Source organism: Giraffa tippelskirchi, chromosome X (assembly GCF_054371585.1).
Source record: "Giraffa tippelskirchi isolate mGirTip1 chromosome X, T2T-mGirTip1v1.2.pri, whole genome shotgun sequence".
NCBI classification, from domain to species: Eukaryota; Metazoa; Chordata; class Mammalia; order Artiodactyla; family Giraffidae; genus Giraffa; species Giraffa tippelskirchi.
The window spans coordinates 2,906,129-2,933,176 of NC_137289.1; the positions used below are offsets into that span (position 1 = coordinate 2,906,129).

Sequence of the window (27,048 nt, forward strand, 5' to 3'; positions counted from 1 at the left end):
ATGACTGACTTTGTAATTACTATTGTTGCCACTTTTTTGTGGTTGGTGAGCACTTCAGCTTGGGTTAAAGCTCTTAAAGATATTAATATAGCTACTGGTCATTATATTGTCCAGGAACTTAAGCCTTGTAATCTTCAAGAAGTGTTGTGTCATTTTTTTGTCTCTGTGACTACCTAAATGTATCTGTAATTTTTGGCTTTGTGAACATGATATTTTGGGGAGGAAATGCATGGTTTGTGTACAAGGAGGCCAGCTTTCACAGTCTGTCAAATAATTCTACTTCTCAAGGAGGTATTCCTCCTCCAACTGGAATATAATTGAAGGGAGAAGTCCACTGTAAGAAATAAGTGTCTATATTATGACCTGTTGCCAACATCTTGAGAAGCACTTTTTGTTTCTAACAAAAGTAATGGCTTTTTCAATAAATTGGTGGGTTTAAAATTTTGCTGCTTTTTTACATAAAACTTGTGCATTTCCTATAAATTCAAGATGTAAATGTATTCTCACATGTGAATTTGAAAATCCAGGGACCTATTATGAGATGATACACATTTTAAAATGAACAGTAATTTCTTCCCTACCGTTGTTTTCCCTCCAAAGTGTTTACACCTTAAGCCTTAATGTATATCTTCACTCAGAAAAGAGTTTTATTGTCATATAATAATAGGAAGAAAATCTCTATTGAAATATAGACTCCATTCAGTCACTCAGCCATGTCTGACTCTTTGAAACCCCATGGACTGCAACATGCCAGGCCTCCCTGTCCATCACCAACTCCGGGAGTTTACTGAAACTCACGTCCATTGAGTCGGGGATTCCATCCAACCATCTCATCCTCTGTTGGCCCCTTGTCCTCCCGCCTTCAATCTTTCCCAGCATAGGGGTCTTTTAAAATGAGTCAATTCTTCAAGTCAGGTGGCCAAAGTATTGGAATTTCAGCATCAGCATCAGTCTTTCCAATGAATATTCAGGACTGATTTCCTTTAGGATGGACTGGTTGGATTTCCTTGCAGTCCAGGAGATTCTCAAGAGTCTTTTCCAACACCACAGTTCAAAAGCATCAGTTCTTCGGTGCTCAGCTTTCTTTATAGTCCAACTCTCACATCCATACATGACTACTGGAAAAAACATAGCCTTGACTAGATGGACCTTTGTTGGCAAAGTAATGTCTCTGCTTTTTAATATGTGCTGTCTAGGTTGATCATAGCTTTTCTTCCAAGGAGCAGGAGTCTTTTAAGTTCATGGCTGCAGCCACCATCTGCAGTGATTTTGGTGCCCAAGAAAATAAAGTCTGTCACTGTTTCTATTGTTTCCCCATCTATTTGCCATTAACTGATGGGACAGAATGCCATGATCTTAGTTTTCTGGATATTGAGTTTTAAGCAAACTTTTTCACTCTCCTCTTCCACTTTTATCAAGAGGCTCTTTAGTTCTTCTTTCTGCCTTAAGGGAGGTGTCATCTGCATATCTGAGGTTATTGATATTTCTCCCAGCAATCTTGATTCCAGCTTGTGCTTCATCCGGCCAAGTGTTTCTCCTGATGTACTCTGCATATAAGTTAAATAAGCAAAGTGACAATATACAGCCTTGACGTAGTCTTTTTTTTAATTTGGAACCAGCCTGTTGTTCCATGTCCGGTTCTAACTGTTGCTTCCTGACCTGCATAGAAATTTCTCAGGAGGTAGGTCAGGTGGTCTAGTATTCCCATCTCTTCCAGAATTTTCCACAGTTTATTGTGATCCACACAGTCAAAAGCTTTGGCATAGTCAATAAAGCAGAAATAGATGTTTTTCTGGAACTCTCTTGCTTTTTTGATGATCCAATGGATGTTGACAATTTGAAATCTGGTTCCTCTGCCTTTTCTAAAGCTAGCTTGAACATCTGGAAGTTCAAGGTTCATGTACTGTTGAAGCCTGGCTTGGAGAATTTTGAGCATTACTTTGCTAGCATGTGAAATGAATGCAATTGTGCAGTAGTTTGAACATTCTTTGGCATCGCCTTCCTTAGAAATTGGAATGAAAACTGACCTTTTCCAGTCCTGTGGCCACTGCTGAGTTTTCCAAATTTGCTGGCATATTGAATGCAGCACTTTAACAGGATCCTCTTTTATGATTTGAAATAGCTCAACTGGAATTGCATCACCTCCACTAGCTTTGTTCATACTGATACTTCCTAAGGCCCATTTGACTTCACATTCCTGGATGTCTGGCTCTAGGTGAGTGATCACACCATCGTGCTTATCTGGGTCATGAAGATATTTTTTGTACAGCTCTTCTGTGTATTCTTGCCACCTCTTCTTAATATCTTCTGCTTCTGTTCAGTTCAGTTCAGTTCAGTCGCTCAGTCGTGTCTGACTCTCTGCGACCCCATGAATTGCAGCACGCCAGGCCTCTCTGTCCATCACCAACTCCCGGAGTCTACCCAAACCCATGTTCATTGAGTCGGTGATGCCATCCAACCATCTCATCCTCTGTCGTCCCCTTCTCCTCCCGCCCCCAATCCTACCCAGCATTAGGGTCTTTTCCAATGAGTCAACCCTTCGCATGAGGTGGCCAAAGTATTGGAGTTTCAGCTTCAACATCAGACCTTCCAATGAATACCCAGGATTGATCTCTTTTAGGATAGATTGATTGGATCTCCTTGCAGTCCAAGGGACTCTCAAGAGTCTTCTCCAACACCACAGCTCAAAAGCATCAATTCTTCGGTGCTCAGCTTTCTTCACCGTCCAACTCTCACATCCATACATGACCACTGGAAAAACCATAGCCTTGACTAGACGGACTTTTGTTGGCAAAGTAATGTCTCTGCTTTTAAACATGCTATCTAGGTTGGCCATAACCTTCCTTCCAAGGAGTAAGCGTCTTTTAATTTCATGGCTGAAGTCACCATCAGCAGTGATTCTGGAGCCCAAAAAAGTAAAGTCTGACACTGTTTCCACTGTTTCCCCATCTATTTCCCATGGAGTGATGGGACCAGATGCCATGATCTTAGTTTTCTGAACGTTGAGCTTTAAGCCAACTTTTTCACTCTCCTCCTTCACCTTCATCAAGAGGCTCTTTAGTTCTTCTTCACTTTCTGCCATAAGGGTGGTGTCATCCGCATATCTGAGGTTATTGATATTTCTCCCGGCAATCTTGACTCCAGCTTGTGTTTCTTCCAGCCCAGCGTTTCTCATGATGTACTCTGCATATAAGTTAAATAAGCAGGGTGACAATATACAGCCTTGACGTACTCCTTTTCCTATTTGGAACCAGTCTGTTTTTCCATATCCAGTTCTAACTGTTGCTTCCTGACCTGCATACAGGCTTCTGTTAGGTCCATACCATTTCTCTCCTTTATTGAGTCCATCTTTGCATGAAATGCCCTTTGGTTTCTCGAATTTTCTTGAAGAGATCTCTAGTCTTTCCCATTATATTGTTTTCCTCTATTTCTTAGCATTGATCACTGAGGAGGGCTTTCTTATATCTCCTTGCTATTCTTTGGAACTCTGCATTCAAATGGGTATATCTTTCCTTTTTTCCTTTGCCTTTCACTTCTCCTCCATGCACAGCTATTTGTAAGGCTTCCGTAAACAACCATTTTGCATTTTTGCACTTCTTTTTCTTGGGGATAAACTTGATCCTTGCCTCCTGTACAATGTCATGAACCTCTGCACATAGATCTTCTCGCACTCTGTCTATCAGATCTAATCCCTAGAATCTATTTCTCACTTCCACTGTATAATCGTAAGGGATTTGATTTAGATCATACCTGAATGGTCTAGTGGTTTGTTTTTTTTTTTCCTACTTTCTTCAATTTAAGTCTGAATTTGGCAATAAGGAGTTCATGATGGGAGCCACAGTCAGCTCCCAGTCTTGTTTTTGCTGACTGTATAGAGCTTCTCCATCTTTGGCTGCAAAGAATATAATCAATTTGATTTGGGAATTGACCATCTGGTGATGTCCATATGTAGAGTCTTATCCTGTGTTGTTGGAAGTAGGTGTTTGCGATGACCAGTGCTTTCTCTTGGCAAAACTCTGTTAGCCTTTGCCCTGCTTCATTCTGTATTCCAAGGCCAAATTTACCTGTTACTGTAGGTATCTCTTGACTTCTTACTTTTGCATTCCAGTCCTCTATAATGAAAAGGACATCTTTTTTTGGTGTTAGTTCTAGTAGGTCTTCGTAGAACCGTTCAACTTCAGCTTCTTCAGTGTTACTGGTCAGGGTATAGACTTGGATTATTGTGATATTGAATGGTTTGCCTTGGAAAAGAACAGAGATCTTTTTGTCGTTTTTGAGACTGCATCCAAGTACTGCATTTCAGACTCTTTTGTTGACTGTGATGGCTACTCCATTTCTTCTAAGGGATTCTTCCCCACAGTAGTAGATATAAAGGTAATCTGAGTTAAATTCACCCATTCCAGTCCATTTTAATTCCCCAGTTCCTAAAATGTTGATGTTCACTCTTGCTGTCTCTTGTTTGACCACTTCCAGTTTGCCTTTTTTCATGGACCTAACATTCCAGGTTCCTATGCAATATGGCTCTTTACAGCATTGGACTTTACTTCCAACACCAGTCACATACACAACTCAGTATTGTTTTTGCTTTCACTCCATCTCTTCCTTCTTTCTGGAGTAATTTTCCACTGATCTCCAGTAGCATATTGGGCATCTACCTACCTGGGGAATTCATCGTTCAGTAGACCCAATTTCCCCCTCAGTCCGTCTCTCCCATCAGAAAGCTTTTATAAGCCTCTTATCCTTCTCCATCAGAGGGCAGACAGACTGAAAACCACAACCACAGAAAACTAGCCAATTTGATCACATGGACCGCAGCCTTGTCTAACTCAATGAAACTCTGAACCAAGCCGTGTAGGGCCACCCAAGACGAACGGGTCATGGTGGAGAGTTCTGACAAAACGTGGTCCACTGGAGAAAGGAATGGCAAATCACTTCAGTATTCTTGCCTTGAGAACCCCGTGAATAGTATGAACAGTATGATCAACCTAGACAGCATATTAAAAAGCAGAGACATTACTTTGCCAACAAAGTTCCATCTAGTCAAAGCTATGGTTTTTCCAGTAGTCATGTATGAGTGTGAGAGTTGGACCATAAAGAAGGCTGAGTGCCGAAGAATTGATGCTTTTGAACTGTGGTGTTGGAGAAGACTCTTGAGAGCCCCTGGGCTGCAAGGAGATCAAACCTGTCAATCCTCAAGGAAATCAGTCCTGACTATCCATCAGAAGGACTGATGCTGAAGCTGAAACTCCAACACTTTGGCCATCTAATGTGAAGAACTGAGTAATTGGAAAACACCCTGATGCTGGGAAAGGTTGAAGGCAGGTGAAGAATGGAACAACAGAGGATGAGATGGTTGGATGGCATCAATGACTCGATGGACATGAGTTTGAGCAAGCCCTGGGAGTGGATGATGGACAGGGAGGCCTGGCATGCTGCAGTCCATGGGGTCACAAAGAGTAGGACATGACTGAGTGACTAAACTGACTGACCATTTTTCCAGTCATTTTGCTCAACAAGAAACATCAAAGAGGTCATTTCATCCTCACATATACTGCCATTTTCATCATGGTTATTTTTAACAGTGAGATGATTGCTTTTTTTTTTTTTTTCCCGCACTTGCCTGTATTTTCTCTACCTCTGACAGTGACTATGGGTTACATTTGTAATCCAAAAAAAAAAAATAAGAAACTTATTCAGATATTGTTTAGAAAAAATTTTAATTAGTCCCCAAGTGACCTATTTTGCCAAAGTTTTAGTTACTGTGTTTAAATCTTTGGAGGTTGATGTTTCCTTTGAAAGTGCTGCTAATTGGCACCTTTTCTTGATGCAATTAGAAGCTCCATCATGATGTCTCTCAGGTCCCTGAGCCTTGGGGCCCGGGCTAACCATCGGGGGTGGGGGGGTGTCCAGGGTGGCACAGCTCTGCCTGCCTTTGTGACTTTGAGCTGCTGCCAAAAAGCAACCCTTTCTAAGTTGCACACATAATGCTCATTGCACCTGGACAGGTGTTCCTCTAGAGGACAAGTGAGAGTTTGCTTCAGCAGTGTTTTCATCACTATCACACGAGCATGTTTTGCTCTTTTACTTCTTCCAAGTACATGTGTGTACATGTATATACGTGAGTAAACACAGAAAGCACACACCCACACCAGGCCGTGTTCACATGGCCGAGCACATCACAGCCCCACCTGGCACAGACACGTCTGGCTGGTTATCAGTCAAGGCCTGCACCTTTTTGAATCAGAGAAGAAGACTTGTTTGGAATAGAGTAAATATATTTAGAACAGATTAAGCATAATCTTTTACGACTAAGGCTAAGTGGTGATAGGCCCTGAGCGTATAAATTCAAGGAAGTTGATGGTTAAATCAGCAAGGATCTCTTTGCCAGATACTGAACATTTTTCTTGAGTTTCTGAGCTTCAAGTCAGTGCAGACACCTAAACCCAGATATCCTGGAGGACCTGGACCCAGCCAGCCCCAGCTGACCTCACTCGATTTCTACCACTTTCCAATGCTTCCCTCTTCTTCCTTTATTGTTTTGATGACAGTCTTTTTCCACTTCCTCCTACTCTCTCCACTGTCATCCATCTAATCATGTTCAGTCACTAAGTCATGTCTGACTCTTGGCAAACCCCTGGACTGCAGTCCACCAGGCTTCTCTGTCCGTAGAATTCTCCAGGCAAGAATACTGGAATGGGTTGCCGTTTCCTCCCCTAGGAGATCTTCTTGACCTAGGGAGCAAATCCACATTTCCTGCATCTCCTGCATTGGCAGGCAGATTCTTTACCACTGAGCCACCTAGGAAGCCCATCCATCTAATCAATAGCCTGAAGTATCCCTAGGCACTCACCCTAGGCTGCCTTTTACCAGTGTGGCATCATCTCTTACCTGATAGATTCCTGTACCCCTGCTCTCTCAGAACCCCTCCTCTGATGGAAAGGTCAGTGGGTTATCATCACATCACCTAGGGACTCCCTCAACCCCTATAGACCCACACCCTACCCTCTCCCACCCACGAGAGATTCTCCCTCCTCCCTGGGCCCCCCATGTGCTGCAAGACCCCCATTTCACTGCCTGGAAGTGGTGGAACCCCCTATCTTCACACCCCTGCCCATCCAAGACCATGCGTATGTATGTGTGTGCATGCACATGAATACCTGGGTTGGGGCTATCCCGCCTTCCTTGCACACACAGCAAGGCCATGGTGGTCAGCAACCCAAGGCTGTCATCCCGTCAGAGATGTTCCATTGCCTTAAGTGTGAACTGGACTGAGACGGTTATTAAAAAGAGGTCCAGAACTAAGAGGCATCTGAGCTGTGCCTTAAAGTGAAGGGGAGATGAATGGTGAGGGTGGGCGAGGCTTTCTCAGCAAAGGGACTGCTTGGCCAGAGGAGACTAGTGGGTACTTTAATTGCTCTAAAGTCTTTATTATGGACTTTTCACATCTACACACAATGAGAGAGGACAGTATTAAAAAAAAAAAAAAAAAAAAAAACTACCTATGTTTGACCCAGCTTCAACACTTGTAAACATTTCACTGGATTATTTTGAAAATAGGGAAGGATTTAAGGGTGAGAAATAATATTTCTTAAAAAGATAAGAGGCACCCTTCTAAGTTTGTCTAATTAAAGGGGCGTCACAGGGCCGTGAAGCACAGGGCCTGAGTACGGTTGCAATGCAAAGTTTTTCTTGGTTGCTTTCTCTCTCTCTTTCACTTCTGTCTCTCTGTGCACAGAGACTTAAATTAGTGATCACCTCCCCTTCCCTTCGATAAACCTAGAATCATCATGAGGGTTCCTGCCAGTATCTCAGAATGGTATCCCACTCTGCCCCTCCAGGCTCTGACCTTCTTCAGGTCTGAGGGCACAGAAGGAAGCTCAGCTCCCGGGGGATGGGGCAGGGTGATGTGCGAGGCCCTGATACCACACCAGGCTGTGGTAGTTCTCAGCACCACTGATTCAGTGCCCTGCTTGCCAAGGCCACCTCTATGTGTCGTCCCGTGCCATCCTCATCACAGTCCTGGGAGGTGTGGAGTAGTATCACCCCATTGAATAACAACATGGGCATCTCTTTCTGTAGAGCATCAATAGCACTGAACCGTCACTGGTCCATCAGCTCTTTTGGCAGAGCCTCTAGTGGATTCTCCCCTGTTGCCTCCGTCTTCTCTCAGTGACTTGCACTGGCCTTGGCACAGGCCACAAAACAAGTAGGACTGGACATGAAGAACAATTACCCACATGGTTCTTACCCTCCAAGGTCTGCCACTCCCACTGAGAAGTGTCTCTGGTGACTCTGAGGGCCCCTTTGGGACAGGAGATGGGGTCATTACCTAGGAATGATCAGGGAGAGGGTAGGAGCCATGAACTAAGGAGGGCAAGCAAGGTTGGGAATAATGGAGGCTCATGGAGGCTTTGGGGGGTGTTTAGTGAGGAATGCTTTGGTGGGGGGGTGTTAAACCATCAGCAAGTGTATTGTTGACTGAACCTAAAGGCTACAGGCAGGCACTCACTGTGGTGGTTGAGTTGTCCAAAACTCAGCAGTGGCCACAGGACTGGAAAAGGTCAGTTTTCATTCCAATCCCAAAGAAAGGCAGTGCCAAAGAATGCTCAAACTAATGCACAATTGCACTCATCTCACACACTAGTATAGTAATGCTCAAAATTCTCCAAGCCAGGCTTCAGCAATACATGAACCGTGAACTTCCAGATGTTCAAGCTGGTTTTAGAAAAGGCAGAGGAACCAGAGATCAAATTGCCAATATCCACTGGATCATCGAAAAAGCAAGAGAGTTCCAGAAAAACATCTATTTCTGCTTTATTGACTATGTCAAAGCCTTTGACTGTGTGGATCACAATAAACTGTGGAAAATTCTGAAAGAGATGGGAATACCAGACCATCTGACCTGTCTCTTGAGAAACCTGTATACAGGTCAGGAAGCAACAGTTAGAACTGGATATGGAACAAGAGACTGGTTCCAAATAGGAAAAGGAGTACGTCAAGGCTGTATATTGTCACCCTGCTTATTTAACTTATATGCAGAGTACATCATGAGAAATGCTGGGCTGGAGAAAACACAAGCTGTAATCAAGATTGCCAGGAGAAATATCAATAACCTCAGATATGCAGATGACACCACCCTTGTGGCAGAAAGTGAAGAAGAACTAAAGAGTCTCTTGATGAAAGTGAAAGAGGAGAGTGAAAAAGCTGGCTTGAAGCTCAACATTCAGAAAACTAAGATCATGGCATCTGGTCCCATCACTTCATGGGAAATAGATGGGGAAACAGTGGAAACAGTGTCAGACTTTATTTTTTTGGGCTCCAGAATCACTGCTGATGGTGACTGCAGCCATGAAATTAAAAGACGCTTACTCCTTGGAAGGAAGGTTATGGCCAACCTAGATAGCATATTTAAAAGCAGAGACATTACTTTGCCAACAAAAGTCCATCTAGTCAAGGCTACGGTTTTTCCAGTGGTCATGTATGGATGTGAGAGTTGGATGGTGAAGAAAGCTGAGCACCGCAGAATTGATACTTTTGAACTGTGGTGTTGGGGAACACTCTTGAGAGTCCCTTGGACTGCAAGGAGAGCCAATCAATCCATCCTAGAAGAGATCAATCCTGGGTTTTCATTGGAAGGACTGATGTTGAAGCTGAAACTCCAATACTTTGGCTACCTCATGCGAAGAGTTGACTCATTGGAAAAGACCCTAATGCTAGGTAGGATTGGGGACAAGAGGAGAAGGGGACGACAGAGGATGAGATGGTTGGATGGCATCACTGACTCCATGGACATGGGTTTGGGTAGACTCCGGGAGTTGGTGATGGACAGAGAGGCCTGGCGTGCTGCAATTCATGGGGTCGCAAAGAGTCGGACACGACTGAGTGACTGAAGTGGACTGAACTGAATCAAGAGTCATCAAGGACCCAGATCCTTTCCCTCCTCACCCTTCTAACAGCACGTGGGTGTTCCTAGGCTTGGTGGTGGGATGAATCACTCCTTCCTATTAAGTAATAGCTTGTAACCATGGTATTAAAATAATTTGCTTTATTTTAGTCTTTTGGCCGGACAGACATTCACTAACACCCCAGAGCCACCCCATCTAAGAAAGCATTAGGGTTTGTTCCATCTCTGACCACCAGAAAGGGCACGGTAAGGTCCAGGCACCTGAAGAACCTCAGAGAAGCCCTCAGGAGGAGGCACAGAGCTGCAGTGAGATGACCAAATGGGCTCTTGCACGTGGACCCCTGTTCCCTGTCCCCCTGCATGGGACCACCACCTGGTCCAGTCATGTCTCTGCAGAAATCTCTTGAGGGCACCCTTGACCTCTTTATTCCTCAGACTATAGATCATAGGGTAGAGCATGGGAGTGACGTTGGTGTAGATTAAGGACACAATTTTGTCCTGTTCTGGGGTGTAGCATGACCTGGGGCGAATGTAGATGAATGTTGCACAGCCGTAGTGCAGAAGGGAGACCAGTAGATGCCCAGCACAGGTGGAGAAGGCTTTGCTCCTGCCCTCAGCCGAGTGGATTCTGAGGATGGCAGTGATAATGAACCCATAGGAGAGCAGGATCAGCAGGAAGGGATCAACAGGATGAGCAGACAGACAAGGAAGACTGCAATCTCACTGTCCTGTGTGTCCAAGCAGGCCAGGAATAGCACAGCAGGGATGTCACGGAGGAAATGATTGATCTTGTGGGACTGACAAAAGGGCAGGAGGAATATCAGTGTGGTGAGAGTGAGTGAGAGTGCAAAGCTGCTGATGCACGCCAGAGCCAGCATCTGCACACATGCAGTCCTGGTGATGAGTGTTGTGTAGTGAAGGGGCTTTCAGATGGCCACAAAGCGGTCATAGGCCATCACGGCCAGGAGGAAACACTCCGCTCCACCCAGTGCGATGAAGAGGTGCATTTGCAGGGCACGGCCCAGGAAGGGCATCTGCTGGCTCCCGGACAGGAAATTGGCCAGCATGTTGGGGACGATGACCAATATATAGCAGATTTCAATGGTGGACAGGTTGTGGAGGAAGAAATACATGGGAGTCTGGAGGCATGAGTCAAAGAGGGTGATGAGCACGATAGTCACATGTCCTGCTAGGGTGACAAGATGCATGATTAGAAAGAGTCCAGAAAAGAAGATTTGTAGTTCAGCCAGGTCCCCAAAGCCCAAGATAATAAACTCAGAGCTTAAGGTGAGGTTTCTCTGCAATAGGACCTTCCTATATTCTCCTTTATAGAGCTCCTGGGCTGGAAAAGTCAGCTTTCTAGCAATCCACTAAGTCATGGGAGCCCCTGGAGTCCTTTCCACAGATGACCATTGCCCTCATTCTATGAGCTTTTGGACTTCTGCCTTCTGTTCACTGAGAGCAAAGGTGCGCTCACTCTGATGGTGACATCACATTGCCTGTTATTATAGAAATGAGCTGAGATGAGTAAAATCTATGTATGAAGTTGTTTTTAATAGACCCTATCGATAGTCCTCCTTCTGGCTATGTTTTGAAGGGTTGTCTCATTGGAGGGATTGGGAACTGAGGTGGTTATTTTAAAGTGAAAGTCGCTCACTTGTGTCCAACTCTTTGCGACCCCATGGACTGACTGTACAGTCCATGGAATTCTCCAGGCCAGAATACTGGAGTGGGTAGCCTTTCCCTTGTCCAGGGGATCTTCCCAACCCAGGGACCGAACCCAGGTCTCCTGCCCTGCAGGCGGATTCTTTACCAGCTGAGCCACCAGGGAAGCCCATGAATACTGGAGTGGGTAGCCTATATCTTCTCCAGCAGATCTTCCCGACCCAGGAATCGAACCAGGGTCTCCTGCATTGCAGATAGATTCTTTACCAGCTGAACTACTGGGGAAGTCAGTTAATAAGCATTTTAAAATATAAAGTGATGCTATGAAGCAGTGTGACAAGTTTCCTCTGTCATTTTTAAACTGGATTAGAAGGCAGTCCCCAGAATTCCAGTAATACTGTGGAAATATTGCCATTTTAATTTACAACCAGAATAAACTGCATTCAGCTAGGAGCCAAGGGATCTAAGTTCTAGTTGTCATCTTGTTCCATGTGATCCTGAATACTCTCAACTTCTGAAGTCAGAAGCCTCATCACAAAATGAAAAGGGCTGAATCAGATGTTACTTAAACTTAGGTTTAAACAGACACTGGGCCGACAGCGTCATTGATGCTATAGGGAATTTCTGTAGAATGTAAAGTCCAGCAAGTTGATCTTAAAGACACTTTTGACTTTGTGCATTGGCTATGTTGTCCCTACCTTACCACTCCCCCAAACTCCCAGAATCCTACATCCTGTGAACAGGATGTCCAGAGAGGAAGAAGCATCACCAGCAGGAGTTTCTGCCTCTGCTCTTTCAGCTGTACTCAGTCTCAGGGTGACCCCAACTTACGTGTCACCCTTTTCTGAGCCCTGGGCTGACTTAGTTTCCCCCCTAGCTTCCCACAGTGCTCCAGGCTTCCTCAACCATATTATTCACCACTGAGTCTTATAATTCTTGGATTCTTTTTCTGGCTACCCCAACAGCCTGTGAGCTCCATGATGGCAAGGATGATGCCACAGTTAGCCTCACCGATAGCAGCTGGTGCATGTTAGTATTATTGATAAAGATTTGTTGACTAAAAGCCTGTTGCTCATTTCTGCATCCTCTACAGTTAGGACTGATTGGACATGAAGTAGGTGCCCAAAATATATGCTGGAGTTCATGTTAAGTGAGATCAGGGAATCTTTGACATACTGGGAGTGTGGAGCTCATGATTGTCTGGGGAGGATGTAGAGTGAGAGGAACAGAAAGCAAAGAGGTGGGCCCGGTCACAGGGCCAACAGGACAGAACTAGGGACAAGAACTCTCAGGACACAGGGGTTGAGTGTCCGACATGACAGTAGCTTTAGCTGGTTTGTGTCCTGAGTGTGGGAAGAACCAGGCACCTTCTGAGATTCTGGGGGACATGTTTGCTTCTTTATTCCCCTAGTAGGACCCATATTTCCAGTAGGAAGCCTTGTGTTTAGCCTTTGATTTCTTCCTGTGCATCCCTTTCTCACAGCAGAAGAGAGAAGAAGATTGCTAAATGATGTAGAGAACCAAGACATTGAGAATCAACAGGAGTTAAGGGCCTCGTGGAAATGGAGGTGTCACTTAAAGGACAGGAGCTCACTTAGGTACCATTTCGACTGAGACCACTGTATTAGGTCCACTGAAACATGAAAAGCCATCTTGCCAATAGTTTTGCTTGGCTATCTACAATGTTTGTGATGATAGTTTTTCAGACACTTGCCTGTTACACTGACTGCTCTGTTTTTTTTAATTGATCGAAGAGCAGCTAGAGTCTCTAATTTGGACGGGTCCCTGGAGGGCTGTTTGCCCACTTGCTAGTGTAGAGCAGATGATCATGAAGTCTTCCCTAGATGGTGCCTTCCCTGCTCCCAGCCCTGCCACCAGCTCTTCCTGGAAAACCATACTAAGTCCCTGCCTGGTAGAGTGCACAGCCCAGCCCAGCTTTCCGTTCTGCCAACAGTCTGAGTGAGGCCACACTTCTGGGTTCTCACTTTTCTTCCTTGGACTCAGACCCTTGGCTCTGGCTTTGCCACACCCGGTCACTTGCACTCTTTTTTCCCATGACATGACTGCAGGCCTGTGGGGACTGCTTTGTTTTATTTGGGCGCTCAACCTTGGAAATACTGAAAACACACGAATAAAAAGTCACACGAGATCCAAACACTTAAAAAATGAGAAATGAAAGTCAGGGTGAAAGTTTCTGCTCCTTCAAGCCTCGCCCTGCTCTCCAGAGTGAATCACTGTCAGCCTTGAGGCTCACTTCCTTCCGTCCTTTGTTCTGTGTGTACAAGCACAGATACTTCATCCCACACACATATGAACATACACACACACACACACACTCCCACCTGTGTACCCAGAAACAAACAAACACACACCTTACACACACCAACATAAACACAATCACATGTACACACACATACACACACACCTAGTACACGCACGCAAGTATTAACACGCACATGCACACATACATCCATATATTCACACACTCACATATGTATATATATAAGCATTCATCACCCATTAACAAGCTGAAATGGGATCATATTATACAGACTCACTGCCCTTAGTGTTTTCACCTATTAATGTGTCTGGAAGAGGTTTTCAGTCAGTGCATACTGGTTTGCTTCACTCTTTTAACTGCTGCATTCTATAGTGTGGATGTGCTATAATGTAATTAATTATGATCAAATAATAATAAACAAAATCTATAAACATAAGTAAATAAAACATGATTAAAATGAATGAGACTTTAATCAGTCTTTCATTACTTCGCTGTTGAAGTGGTTTCTATTTGTGTCTCACCACACGCCATGGTCTGAAGCACAACCCTGCTGTGAATGCGGCTCCTGCTGTCTTCCTGCATCCCTGGGGCAGCCCCAGAGAAGAGACCTGATGTTACCTGGGAGGTTCAGATCAGTGTGTGAAGGGGAAAATCAGGGGGAAGCCTGAGAAGGAAGAACAGCCTCTCTTCAGGGAAGCAGGGCCAAGAGGCCTGCACCTGGTGATGCAGGTTCCCACAGCCGGGCAGGTGGCTCTCCCACGTGTTTGGACCACGGGCAGCGAGTCCTGGGAAGGCCTGCCTGCTGGCTGGCAGGAGGGGAGTGTCCTCAGAGGAGCTGCTCTATTCTGTCATTTATGTAGAGGTGGTGGAGGCAGGACTCCAGGAGCCCTAAGGGAAGAGAGGTGGGGCTGTGGTCCAGCCCACCGAGGTGAGTGCCTTCCCCAGGTCATACAGCTGAACCCAAACCCAATGACTTGCGTTTTCTTTGCAAAAACTCTGGTCTAGATGTTGACAACGTGGTTGAAGTCAGATCTGGCGAAAGTGCAAGGCCCACTGTGCTGGCCCCAGAATGTGGATGGGCCTCAGGCAGAAAATGTACAGGTTTCCCTGAGTTCACATCAAGCCTTCAAGCCTTTCTATAGAGGAGTGCACAATGGGCAGTGGAATCTGAAATTGGTGAGCTTGTAAGCCGCCCCCGCCCCCACAACCGCCAAAGCTGAGATTCTACAATGGGGCAGAATCAGGGCCGTCAGTGTCTCCATTTTTAATCTGCAAAATCTGAGTCATCAAACTAGGTTCATTGAATGAAATGGGGAATAAAAGTTATGGAAGATTGAGAAAGCTACTCCTCAGTTGACACCAGCTGCTGCCTAACACTTTCACCTCCCTGGTCCTGGTGTAGGTGATCTGCATCATTGTGCAGCCTCCATTCAGAAAGCAGCCCCTACCTGCAACCACTGGGGGCTGCTGACTGCAGGCCTTCAATTTGTTCACTTCCACAGCCTGCAGGCATGCTCAGAAAAGCCTCGTTACCACTGCAGTTCTGGGGGGGAATACCTGCACCCAGGCCAAAGCCTTGGAAGGCTATCTCAGTGCTGGGTTGCAGGCAGCAGCAGGAGAAGTCCCGCCCGCCAGCATTTTGCCACACCCCGCAACCAGAAACAGGACCCCCAAGAGCGCTCTTGGTGCTTAGAATCGAACACAATTTCCCCTTGAATCATTCCAGTAGTTTCCGCCTCTGATCCTGACCTCCGGATGGGCACTTGTCCACCTTCCTTTTCCTCCTCCCTGGCCTGTTTCTACTCTTGGCCACAGTTTCTAATAGCAAAAGCTCTTCTGCCATCTGATGGAGACAAACACCATGGAACTGGCTTGGGGAACACTTTGTCGAGGTGACTTTGCTGGAGAGACGTGATGTGGCAGCGGGTCTTAGTTGCAGCAGGCGGGTCTTCAATTTTTGTTGCAGTTGTAGCACGTGCCATCTTTACTTGTGGCATGTGGGATCTAGTTCCCTGACCAGGGATGGAACCTGGGTCCCCTGCACTGGGAGCATGGAGTCTTAGCCACTGGACCACCAGGAAAGTCCCTGCAAGGAGAACTTTGAACTTTATTGTCTCCCCAGGAAATTCATCAAGGGTTTATTTCTGGGATAGCTTGTGCTTGTCATGTGATCTTCTGGCATAATCTCTGATGAGGTATGTTGGGCACTGGTGGCTGGAAATACTAGGAGGAGAAAATAGAATGGCTAAGTATAAACTTTTGTATGTGGGTCCACCACAGAGTTAAGAGCTAAGCCCAGTGGCTTAAGAGGTACAAATATCTGTGAAATGTTGGATATGTACACCAAGGGGGAACTCTTGGTTCCTCTGGTTTCCTGGAGGAAGGGGACGCTACATGGAGATACAGTGAAACGTGCTGTGCGTGGGCAGCGCCCAGAGGTCTACATTTCTTCACCTGGGGGAATTTGTCACAGGTTCTTGGGGTGGAGTATTTGGTCACTTTCTCCTTCCCTGTCCAAGCAGCTGGGTGGGAGGCAGTGGTGCTGCAGACATGACCCTGCTCTATAAACCCTAAATTTTCCTCCAGTGTGTTGTTCAAAGTCGGATGGTATGTGGATCTAGGGAATTAGCTGTATTCACAAAGCAGCCTTTATCAGTGTAGACACTTTACTTCCCCATCTGGCAGGGAAGAGGGATGCTATTTATTGGTCCTTCTTCACTCCTCCAAATTCTCAACTTCAGTACTAATATTTGTATTCAAATTTCTTAGAAATTGTTCTGCCAAGTATGCAGGCATGCAATCTTGACTGGGGTGGGGGGTCAGGTCTCAGAATTCCCAGAATTCTCAGAATTCTTCAGGAGCATTCCTGGTCCCTGGAGGGAACTCTGCTCCCCCTTCCTCTCTTTATGGGTAGGGACTGTAGGCCTCTTCATGGAACCATGTGCTTGTATTTGGTTAGGATGTGATGAAGCAATCTGGTTGATTATTTTTCCCTCAACAGTCTCTTCGTAGTTGGTTTATTTATCAAGGTATAGTTGATGTACAGTATTATATGTTACAGGTGTACAACACAGTGACTCACAGTTTTTACAGGTTATGCTCTATAGTTATTATAAAATACTGATTATATTCCCTGAGCTGTACACTATTTATTTTGTACATAGTACTTTGTACTTGTTAATCCTGTTAGTGACAGGCCAATGGGTTCTCTTTATTTTCCTGCCTTGTATTTGGGCAACCACAAGTAATTCCATAGTTAGAACCACCTGTAGGTAGGTAAGTATTAGAGTTCTAGGACCACCAGGCCCCCCCACATCCTTAATTTCCTTCCATCTGCTTCCTTCTCTCAGATGATAAGAATCCACAAGCCTTTGAGCCAGGATGGGTTGGTTCCAGTCAATCCAGATTTGGAGTTGATGAGGATACCTTTTCAGCAAGTTTTGTTGTGGATGTTGCCCTGGCTTTTTGGTTTTATGATCCTTTTGTCTCTCTCTGTCTCTCTCTTTTCAGGGGTGAGGATTCAAAACTGATGTTGCCACCTCTGCTGCTACCTTCCCAGAATCTAGAAACTGTATTACTTCTGTGTCAGAATAATTAACAAAGATATTTTCATGTTGATACAGTAAAACAGAAAAGTTAGGAGTTCTGGGCAAATCGTGACTTGGCATGGGGTTAAGTCCCCTGTCCAGATTTCTCCTAAAAGGACAAATGGTAGGGGGCTGAGGGGGCAGGGTCCGCAGTGAACAACAGGAAAGCAGAGCTTCTTGGGGAGTTGTACACACCAGCTGAGAAGAGCCAGGGCTGGAGGTACAACAGCTGGAAGAAGGAGCCTGGTTGCATCTGGTCGTGTCAGAGAAAGAACTGGGCACTGCCATGGAATGGTTCTGTTGGGGGAACTGTGCCCTAGCAACCCACTGTAAGAGAGAAGGAACGTCTAGGCTGCCTTCATTTTAGGCTTCAGCCTCCCCAGCCCCACTATTATTTGTTCCACATCAAAAAGGAAACATCTAAAGCTGGGGGAGGTGATGCGTCCTCGCTTCCACCCAGTCACCCATTCGGAAGGGTGGAGTTGAGCTTGGGCCTCAGGTGGCCTGTCAGGCCCCAGATCAAGTCCACCTCTCAGTCAAGTCTGGCCTCAGTTTTAGCAGGCTAATGCTTGACTCTTGTCTGCTTCAAGTATCTGTGTTTGGTCCCCTTAATAGGGGACTCTTCAAATTTGGTCACAGATGCTAGAATACAGGAGGCATATAGCAACTGATGGCCATCAGTCTATTAATTCAGGTGTGTGGACAAGAATCACTCACTCCTGAAAGGACCCTGAAATGAAGCTTTGGACAAGGAAAACAGAAGTCCCCCTTGTTTGGCTGCAAGCGTGTTGCCCACGCTTGCTATCTGTTGTAATTCTTTGGCTCCAAGAGTCAATCCATTTGCCCCACCAGGACCACATTTACAATTGTGGCCGATCACAACATCAGTAATGTGCTTGGCAAACACCTCTAATCAGAATAATTAATAAAGATATTTTCATGTTGATACAGTAAAACAGAAAAGTTAGAAGTTCTGGGCAAATTGTGACTTGACATGGGGTTAAGTCCCCTGTCCAGATTTCTCCTAAAAGGGCAGATGGTTGTCCTTCGGTTCTCTTGTCACGATCCTTTTATTTTTCCTAAGGCTCTCTTTGCTTAACAAGGGCTAGGAGAGGTGACCCCCAAGCAGACTGAAGATCACAGAGTTGGGGTTCCTTTCCTGAGCCACGTGATTCAGCGACGCACCTCTGTTTGCCTACATGGTGAGTCAAGCTGAAGACATGCCAGCTATAGCTGTCCTTTTGTGTGTCCTGAGCAAGAGGACAGGCCTTTCTCATGACCTATCCTGATTTCACTGAAGCCCTGATCTGTGAGCAGTGGGGAGTAGCTGAGGGCTCTAGGGCCTCAGATGCAGAAAACTTCAAAGTCCTTGGCAAGCGTGTGCCCAGAGGGATGTCCTTCAGAAGCTGGGGACCAACTAGTTAGGAAATGCTGCTAGTTGGGGAAAGAGTGAAAATTTCGACTACACTTCCGGGAAAAGAGGACCCACATCTGCCCACAGGCTCAATCCCTATGCTGTCAGCTCTGCAGAAATAAAATCAGCCCCTCCCTGAAGGAGCTGACATATACAGCCCTTAGATCTTCAAGTCACTGATGATGGAGCCTGCCAGCTTTCATCTAAAGGAAAGCATGCACTGGACAGAGACTAGACGTCTTCCCATCTAGAAATCAAAACTTTAGGTAAGTGAGGACATCGTGGCTGTCCAAAGCCCTGTTGAAATCAGGCAAACAAACTGCAATCTGACAACAGAGAGCTAATGAAAATCTCTTTGTGGTCATCCCCAAATTGAAAGTCACTCAGTTGTGTCTGACACTTTGTAACCCCATGGACTAGATAGTCCAGGGAATTCTCCAGGCCAGAATACTGGAGTGGGTAGCCCTTCCCTTCTCCAGGGGAATCTTCCCAACCCAGGGATCGAACTGAGGTCTCCCGCATTGTGGGTGGATTCTTTACCAGCTGAGCCACCAGGGAAGTTCACCCCAAAGTAGGTTTAATCTCAGTAAAACCAAGTTTGTCTCAAAAGCAGAGCGGGAAGGGGCAGTGTTTCTGATGTTCTTGACTCTTCAATTGAGTGTTTGGGCTCCTTCAGTGAAGGAGACCTGGGTACCAAGCTGGCTGGAGCCAGGTACCCGGCCCACGTCACAAATGCACTTTTGTCACAATTCCATCTCATGCTGAGGTGAGGGGTGGGGGGATGCCATCTATGGCCTTTTCGGTGAAGAACAGCTTGGGGCCTCTTCCCTGGGGATGGTGTTGCCTGTATCTTAATGGTACGGGATACTTTTGAGTGGAAAGAGGCAGCTCTCCTCAGCCCTCCAGACAGCTCAGTCTGCCCCACTTCATGAGGCCAGAGTCAGCCCTCATGGCAACTCAAAGCCACCACCTTCCAGAAGGTCTAATCCTCTCCACGCTCCAGAACATGGCTCCAGCCCCCTAACAGGAGTTTCCTGTGGAACAAGGTCAATCGGTGGGTGCTCTTTGAACCCAGGTACACACCCCGCTCAGGCTAAATGCAACATTCCTAAGAAATATACACGGAGGGGTGGTTTTCAATTATGAATATTCACTGTAAGCAAGGAATCATATATTGGCAACTATTTCAACTTCTGTAAAATTTCCAGTGCTAGTTTAAAAATTGTGTGTGTGTGTGTGTGTGTTTGAGAGAGAGAGAGATTCACAAAACTCATTTGGAAGGAAATTAGCAAAACTGTCTACAGTCCACTGATTGAGGCTGGTAGGACCTGGGGTGTGGCCCACGAGGCCCTGACTGGGGCTGGCCTCAGGCCCCTCGTGTGTCTGCTCTGTGACCAGAGCACAATGAGCACATGTCACCGTCTGTCCTCTCAGCGGAGCTCCTTCCCCTCCCCACCTCCACGGTGAGTTCCTGCTTGGCTCAGGTGGTGTGCCAGGTCCCAACAGCAGAAGTAGGGGCTGCTTCCAGGACCTTGTGCTGTTTTTTAGAATCCAAGAACCTGAAGGCATGAAAGCCCTCGTGCGGGAAGTGAAAATGAGAGCCACAAGACAAGAGATGCAGCCCAACAGCTTTGGGGACCAGCAAGGAGGGGGTGGGGCAGGAGGTTCCCCAGGCCTGACTGGGGTGAATCACTTTCTCTCTCATGCTGATGTTGGGACCCTACAGTCATGAAGCCATGGAAACGTTGTCAGTGTCTGGTGCTCTCATGAGTGCTTTGGGACAAGAGTTGAAAGCCACTAGGAAATGAAGAGGCTGTACTTGAAGCCAGTGGTTCTCAAACTTTAGAGGCACCAGAAGGTGGATGCCTTCCTCCCATCACCCAAGATCAGGATGGTTGGACTTCTTGTGCACAGATGGTGAGCTGAGCAAGATTGACACGCTCAGCTTTGCTTCTTCCTCTCCTACTTCCCCTCTGATCAGCTGTAGAGGGAACCGGCTGGGTAGTTGTCACTCGTTCTTCCTGTTGCAGCTGCGGTGGCACTTCTTTCCTGAGCTGAACTGGGCCCTCTGGTAAGATCTTGAACCTCCCCACGATGTACTATGTGCCACTTTATAATTGTCTTTTTTCTTTTCTGTCCTTCCCATCAGATTGTGAACCCCTTGAGGACAGGGACTGTGTCCAGAGGTTGCCAGGAGTGAGTCTTGGTATGAGGTAATGAATTCTTGGCTCTAAAAACACGAGAGTAGAGAAGGAGGGGTGGATAGACACATATGGTAAAGGGATGTTCTCTCCAGGGCCTGCTCCACAGTAGGTGTCTCTAGTGCTAATTCAATGAGATGGACACATTAATAGAGCTTGTTGACTGAAGGGTGATGGAGGGAGAAGTGGAGAAGGGATCTGGCCTCTGCTGAGCCCCTAACATGTGCCAGACCCTGAGACAGCAAAGTTGAAATGACATTGACTTAGGTGGGGGTAGAGCAGACAAATGAGTTTGATGTTGATCGAAAGGGATGGAAGGTGACAGCAAATGTGCAAATGGAGATGCGTATCGGGAGATTTACAAAATATAAATGACAGCACTGGAGTTAGGAGCTTGGTCAAAAGCACAGATGTAGGAGGAGTCAGCCGCACACTGCTGGCCACACCGAAACCTCATATCTCATCATTCCGGTGCAAGGGAGGCCAGATGGAAACCGACTGTCTCGTCATATAGGGCAGAAGGATGATGGTGTGGTGGCACAGGAAAAGGCCCTCAGGACAATTCTGTTTTCTTCACTCAAGCTCACCATGCAGTTGGTGTCCACCGTTGGTCAGGCCTCCTGTAGCGTGGAGGGGTGATTCATGCGAGGCTTCTTGACTGGAAGACGTGATAAGTACTCTGCTGTCTTCCTGAAAACTTGTATCCACATGGGTGCAGGGCTCCTGATCCCTTTTGCTAGGTGGCTTAGAGGCTGGAAACTTCCGAGACGAGCTTGCATCCAGGGCTGTTGTGCTTTAACCAACCCGATGGGATAACCAATGTGTGCCTTTTTGACGAAAAGCTGACTCCTTCACTTTCTCTCCCACTGTAGCTGAGCATAGAGGAAATGAATTACCAGGAAATTGGAAACCACACCAGAGTGACTGAATTCATTCTCATGGGACTGTCTGAGCACCCCACGTCCCAAGCTGTTCTCTTCTGTGCACTGATGTTTCTCTATGTAGGAACTTGGCAGGAAACAGCATGATCATTCTCCTGGTAGGAGTCAGTTCTGAGCTCCACACTCCGATGTAGTTCTTCCTCGGCAACCTGTCTCTCCTGGATCTCCTGTTTTCCAGTAGTGCTGTAACCCTGATCATGGCCAACTCTGCAGAACTTCCCCACCATCTCCTACAGCTCCTGTTTTGCACAGCTTGCCATCCGAGCCTTCTTGGCACTGACCGAGTGTTTCCTTCTTGCCATTATGGCTTATGATCGATTCGTGGCTATCTCAGGCCCACTCAGGTACAACCTGGTGATGTCTTCTCGAGCCTGCGTTTTAATAGCTCTGCTTGCTTGGTTGACAGCTTTCCTGCTCACGATTATGCCTGTTCTGCTCTTTCCCATCAGTTCCTGTGGGCATAATTCAGTCCATCACTTCTCCTGTGAAGTCCAAGCCATGTTTAAACTGCTCTGTTCCAGCACCATTTTTCTAGAGGTTTTGATGATGGTTTGTGCTATCATTTCAATGCTGCTCCCTTTAATTCTCATCCTTATCTCTTACCTTTGTGTCCTTAGGGCTGTCTTAAGAATTCAATCACCTGACGCCAGGCTTAAAGCCTTTTCCACACGTGGTTCTCACCTGCTTGTGGTCACCATCTACTTTGGGACTTTAATATATATTTATGTGAAACTTCAAACCAAAAGGTCTCAAGATGGGGACAAAAATGTCTCTATATTTTATGCAGCAGTGACTCCCATGCTGAATCCACTCATATACACCCTGAGAAATAAGGATGTGAAAGCTGCTCTCAGAAGAGTAACCTGTGGGGCAAAGTCCTGATGCCTCGATCAGGAGACAACCCTGATAAGTTTGTATCTGCAAATGACACTTCTCAAATGGGAAAGGACTTGCAAAGCATCTGGTTAATGGAAGAAATGACCTGAGAGCAGAGATCTGATGCCGTAAAAATAGAAAACTGCTGGATGTCACATGCATCCTGAATAAAAACAAAATGCCAGTTATTCACAAGGAGCACTAAAATAGTCAATAGTCTTTATACATAAAACCTCTTGAGAATCATTAAGACAGAAAATAAGTCTTCCAGTAAGAGAATGGCCAAACGAGACAAAAACAATTCAGTAAAGAAAATATAAGCATTCACACATAATCAACAACAAAAATATCACTTTTCATTTATCATGTTAACAAAAATGAAAAACATTTATAGTATATATACCATTGGGGAGAGTTGGGGAAAATACCACTAGGGCCAGGTAAATTGGCACCGACTTTTGGAGGGCAATTTTGGTAGCTATAAAAGGCCAACATCTGGGTGACTCATTTGGTGGAGTAGGTGGCCCTCAGCTAGGACAGCCTTGCCCCCTGCATGCACAGCTCTGGGGGCCCCACGGCAGCTCCAAAAACAACCACAATTTCTGCCTTCTGAAGACTCTTGCAGCCTGTACATGTGCGGTGGTCGCCTCTGCACCCTTCCCAACATTCAGAGAACCTCAGGGAAGAGGAAGGTGGTTTCTCCTCAAAGGCAAACTGTTCTACCTTTGAAGTGGCACCTTTCAGCAAACTTTTCAGGGGCTGATTGGTCCTGAATAGCTGGTCGGCTTTTTTTTTAGCTATTCTAAAGGTATTTTCAAAACCTTTCTTTCCTTGGCTGTAGACTTTCATCACCAATTGCAGGAAAATAGAAAACACCCCTGTGATGAATAAAATGTTTGTGCCTCCCACACACACACACACTCATGTTGAAGCCTGAACCCCCAGTATGATGTATTTGGAGATGCACCCTGGTCTGATGGTGTTCATGGCCTTGTAAGAAGAGGAGACACCAGAGTGCCCTCACATCCTCTCTCTCTGCTCACCATGAATCATATGAGGATATCATATGGCTGTGAGATGTCAGCCATCCACAAGCCAGGATGAGACCTTTCACCAGAAATTGAACCAGCTGACTTTGATCTTGGACTTCCAGTTTCCAGAATTGGGAGAAATAAATGTCTGTCGTTTAAGGCACATACTCCATGATCTTTTGTGATAGCAGCCCAAACATACTAAGACACCTGGCTTGGTATCTTATGTCATTATGTCACCTAGGTGTACCTATGTCACAGAAATATGATATATGTATGTAACATGTTTGTACAAGAGTGCTTGTTAAAACACTGTTTGGACTTGTGAGGATTTTGAATAAAAATCTTAAGTGCCCATCAATAAAGTAATCCTTAAATAAATTATGCTTCCCTAGTGGCTGAGAGGGTAAAGAGTCTGCCTGCAATGCAGGAGACCCAGGTTCGATCCCTGGGTTGGGAAGATCCCCCGGAGAAGGAAATGGCAACCCACTCCTGTATTCTTCCCTGAAGAATCCCATGGACAGCGGAGCCTGGTGGGCTACCGTCAGTCCATGTTGGACGTGACTGAGCAAGTTCACTTTCACTTTAAATAAATTACAGTACATCTGTACAATAGGGCTTTGTACAGCTAAGGATGGCCCTACTCTTATAAGTCTCTCATTTTTCTTGGACCGGAAGGTTCCCAGGCTATTAGGAATCTTCCGTTCACAATGATGTCAAAAATGCAAGAGCGATGGCTGTGATGTTTCATAAGGCCAAGGATCAAATCAGCATATTGTTACTTCTACCTAGAAGAAACCATGAGTAAGACAACACATTTTGACCATGGTAGAGAAGTAACCAAAGATAAATACAAAAAGATAACCATAATTTCTGTGGAGACTGAGTTTTGATGCAGAGAAAAAAAATTCATTTTTGCCCTTTTACAGAGAAAGATTGATTACATAATCATTAAATAAGCTTATGTGATTGTCAAGAAGCCTGAAGAAATGAACTCCGAGCTGATTTTCCAGAAACATATTACCAATCAGAGTGGTGCTATCAAGGTGAGATGCCATCTGCAATCAGACAGCTGTCAGCTCTGCAACCAGCTGGTCTGTTGTGATCTTCACCAGCGAGAGGGCTCACACCCTGAATCTCTCCCAGTTAACTTAGTCTCAAAATGCAATTGTTTTTCTTTTGTTTGGAACCCTCTGGCGCCAGACCTTAATTTGGTTTCCTCCCTTCATTGCTTCTTTCCTTCCTTCCTTCTTAATTTTTGTGTGTGAAATATGTCAAACATACAAAAAAGTTTTAGAGAATAGTGAAACACACACATGTCCACCACACTAATTTAATAAACTTAACATTTTACAACATTTTGCTTTAGAATTTTCTGATAACATTACTACTTTAATATGAACAGTCGCTATGGATGCTAAGTCACTTCAGTCATGTCTGACTCTTTATGACCCTATAGATTGTAGCCCACCAAGCTCCTCTGTTCATGGGATTATCCAGGCAAGAATACTGGAATGAGTTGCCGTGCCCTCCTCCAGGGGCTATTCCCAACCCAGGGATTGAATCAGCATCTCTTACATCTCCTGTATTGGCAGGTGGGTTCTTTACCACTAGTGCCACCTGGGAAGCCCAGATAGTCACCCTACCTCTCCTCCTCCACGAAAAAAGGGATACCACAAACAAATGCAAATGTAAGATACAAACTCAAATAATATATTTAGTGTACATCATACTGGCCAAACATTAGTAGATATCGTCTAGAAAATAAAGAATTCCTATCTTCCAAAAGGTTCCCTCCTAACAGGCTATGGACCAGAACGTAATCACATGGCTGCTCCTAGTGACAAGAGCGATCAGGAAATCTTGTCTTTTTCCAGGCTGCTACACACCAGATATGGAAGGAAAAGAGGACAGAGATTGAATGATGGCTGGTGGTCTCTGCCACAATTTTGCTAAACGTTTCTAAGACATTTGTCAAAAAACATTTTTTAAACCCTTCCTCTTGTTTTTCTGCTTTTTGCTTCATTAATCTATGCTCTTATCTTTACATTTCCTTTTTATTGGACACGGATCTGAGCAAACTTTGGAAGATAGTGAAGGACAGATGAGCCTGGCGGGCTATATAGTCCATGGGGTCACAAAGAGTTGGACACAACTTGGCAAGTGAACAATGACGTTTTCTTTAGGTTTATTCTGTAATGTTTTACTAGCTTCTTGAGTTGGATACAATTTATTTTGTCTTTTATGATTTTTAGACATTTACATTTTTTCTAACTTTTCACTTTTGAGATAATTTTAGACTTGTAGAATAGCTGCAAAGATATGACAGAGAATTCCTCTATAGCTTTCAACCAGCTTCCCTTAAGGTTAGCATCTTACATCATTATGATACACTTATCAAAATGGAGAAATTAACATTGGGTAAATACTATTAACTAAGCTATAGATTTTATCTGGAGTTCCCCAGCTTTTCAGTAACGTCCCCTTTCTGTTTCAAGATCTAACCCAGGAGACCACACTGCATTTAGTCATCATGTGTCCTTAGTCTGATCTGTGATGGTTTCTTTGTCTTTCCTCGTATTTCAAGACCTTGATACCTTTGAAGAGCACCAGCCAGGCATTTTGTAGAATGTCCCTATATTTGGATTTGTGTGACAATTTTGTCATAATGAGACGGATTTATGGAGTCTGGGGAAGAATGCCACAAGGGAAGCACTCTTCTCATCACCTCCTATGGGGAGAATGTAACATCACTGTGATGCCTTATCACTGGTGAAGTTAACTGTGGCTTAGGTGCTATGTGGCAAGTTTCCCCACCGTAAAGTTAATATTTTCCCTTTCAACAAGTCCTTGCTTGTGTTTCTTAGTTGCTCAGTCGTGTCCGACTCTTTGCGACCCCATGGACTGTAGCCCACCAGGCTCCTCTGTCCATGGGGATTCTCCAGGCAAGAATACTGGAGTGGGTTGCCATGCCCTCCTCAGGGTATCTTCCCAAACCAAAGGTCAAACCCAGGTCTCCCACAATAAATCCTTAGAAGGGAGTAAATAAGTCCAGCCTACTTCAAGGGGAGGAAAACTGAGTTTCATCTCCTAGAGGGAAGACTAACAAAGAATTTGTGGACATATGATAAAGCAGTACAGTAATTAC

General features: G+C 45.4%; 1 long non-coding RNA gene and 2 pseudogenes across 1 annotated transcript; 2 read left to right on the forward strand and 1 right to left on the reverse strand.

The window, feature by feature from the left end:
* On the forward strand, positions 1-317 carry LOC145535843 (synaptophysin-like protein 1 pseudogene; annotated as a pseudogene).
* Positions 318-10,111: 9,794 nt separating this feature from the next.
* On the reverse strand, positions 10,112-12,598 carry LOC145536620 (olfactory receptor 10Q1-like; annotated as a pseudogene).
* Positions 12,599-20,247: 7,649 nt separating this feature from the next.
* Positions 20,248-24,265, forward strand: LOC145535861 (uncharacterized). The gene is made up of 2 exons (XR_014075518.1): positions 20,248-20,922; positions 22,611-24,265. It is a non-coding gene; the product is annotated as an uncharacterized LOC145535861 (long non-coding RNA).
* Positions 24,266-27,048: the final 2,783 nt, after the last annotated feature.